This window comes from Globicephala melas, chromosome 20, assembly GCF_963455315.2.
Source record: "Globicephala melas chromosome 20, mGloMel1.2, whole genome shotgun sequence".
In the NCBI taxonomy this organism is placed as follows: Eukaryota; Metazoa; Chordata; class Mammalia; order Artiodactyla; family Delphinidae; genus Globicephala; species Globicephala melas.
Window position 1 is genome coordinate 28,419,260 of NC_083333.1, and position 2,561 is coordinate 28,421,820.

A 2,561-nucleotide genomic window follows, 5' to 3' on the forward strand; every position below is an offset into this window, starting at 1 on the left:
GGGGTCCAGTGGTTAGGACTCTGCGCTTCCACTGCAGGGGGCATGGGTTCGATCCCTGGTCGGGGAACTAGCATCCCCCTTGCGCACGGAAATCAATTTTTTCCAGCTCTCTTCTGAGCGCTGACTTGCGGAGAGGTGGAGGGCGTGAGAAATGTGTCAAGAGTGGAAGACGGACGTGGTGAAACTATAAATATGCATTTATTCCACACCCCAAAGCTTAGGAAAGTAGCTGTGACTTTCCTGTTCAATTATGAAAATCAAAGCTGGGAAGCCAGAATGAAACCCAACACCATCACCTAATAAAGACACTTTTTGTGTTGATTACAGATTTTATTAAGGGTTTTTCAGTTTTACAAAAGAAGGAGAGGTTAGTGGTTTGGCTTATTCGCAGGCCCAGCAAAGCTGGTAGGTCACTGCTGTCCAACCATGATTCTCACGCTTTGGACCCCCCGCGCCTCCTTGGTACCCCCACCCTCACTGACACGTCCTGCCAGGGATGGGTAACAATACATGCTAAATGCATCTCGTCAGCTAGGAACCAAACTCAAACCACAAGAGTTAAAGGGGAAAAAGGTAGCAAAGTAATTTACACATTCCAAAAGATACAAGTCATTTCCTCGAATCCACAGCAATTGGAAATAAAATGGTGTTTACAAAGTAGCAATCATCAGTTGGAATATTATGCGTAAGATCACATATTTGTTACCTAATCTGTGAAACAGTTGACAGTAATGTGGCAAAACAATTTATTTTGGTTCAGAATTTTTTATAAATTAAAAAATTTATTATATTTTAGTTATTTTTGGCTGTATTGGGTCTTTGTTGCTGCGCGCCGTCGTTCACTAGTTGCGGCAAGCAGGGGCTTCTCTTCGTTGCGGTGCGTGGGCTTCTCATTGTGGTGGCTTCTGTTGTTGCGGAGCATGGGCTCTAGGTGTGCGGGCTTCAGCAGTTGTGGCTCGCGGGCTCTAGAGCGCAGGCTCAGTAGTTGTGGTGCACGGGCTTAGTTGCTCCGCGGCATGTGGTGTCTTCCAGGACCAGGGCTTGAACCCATGTCCCCTGCACTGGCAGGCGAATTCTTAACCACTGTGCCACCAGGCAAGTCCCTGGTTTGGAATTCTTAAAATCCCTCCCAATTTTCCATGATCTTCCAGAGATAATCAGTGGCTCACTTAAATTTAAGGCAAAATCAAAATCAAACAAAAATCCCTTCAAATCTAGGAATTTGCAGGTCTGCAACAGCTAACATCCAGTAACTCTAAAATTTCCTTTTGTTTCTAAGTTTACTATCATGGACCACAAAAATATGTACTGAAAGTTTTAGTTTGGACAACTATAAGCAAAACTCCACCAATATTTTAAAATGAAAATACATTTTCGTCATTTACAATGACTTGGTCTAATCCTCCAGGAATGGATCAGTAAATATTCAATTAGCTGAGATGATCTCTTTGTTATTCCATGAAAATGATCAAAACCTTTATCTGAGGAGACTCAAAAAAACTCTTCTCTCAAGCAGAATCATCATTCTCCTGGCACTGGTCCTCTCTCCAGCTGCAGCAGAGCTACTGCTCGAAGAAAAGCTGTAATTCCTTCCACATGTATAAAAAGATTAGTGGGTGTTACAGGCCATCTGCATCTAATCCTCTCCCTTTCTACTAGGATGGATGGAAAAAACTCAGAAAGGGGTAGGAGGAACTTTGACCAACAGTCAATCGTCTAAGGAATTTTTGTTCCCCAGAGGACTCGAGGATGATGAACCTGGATATATTTCCCCGACCATGCCCTGCACTGACAAGAATCCAAGAATTAAGATCTAACATTGGTAACTTTAGGAACTGTTAAACACCTCTAGGTATATGGCATCTGAAATTACAAGCAGTGAGTTCTCAGAAAGTACCTGAATGTGGTTAATGTTGCAATTAAGTGAATGTTCTGAAGATAAGCTGCTACTGAGCAGTACTATGTTCTGAAGACAAGAACGTGAAGGCCCCCAAAGGCTTTGGGGCCAACTGTGCTTTGAGGTCACCAATATCCAAACACTTAAGTACACCTCGGTATCTACTGAGTAGAGCATGAAGTAGAACTCCAAATACGTGAGGAAGTATCAACCTTCATCCATTACAAATAGAAAAAACCTCTATGAAACTTCAAAGGCTTATATAAGTATCATCTAACAGAAAAATCTCATTAATTCTACTGAGATTTATCATCATTTTGGAGATTAGGCTGAAATTTATCTGTACTCTTTGTGAAAACGGCTCATAAAAGAACCCAACAGAACCAAACTTATCTGTGGCAAAGTCTGGCTTCTAAGGGACAGCAGGCTGGGTCTGCTGCTTCCTTACGAGCAGCCAAGAAACCTGTATTCCTGCACGGACAGAGCACTCAGATACGCTGCAATGACAGCATCACGGCCCATTCAGCCTTATCTGCTTAGGCAGTTCTCACTCCTTCCTTTTTTTGTTTAGTGTTACCTACACCTGCATCTTAAAATTCTTCATAATTTAAACTTATGTTTAGTTATGTGGCACGTTCTTTCCATCTTGATAGTAACAAATTAG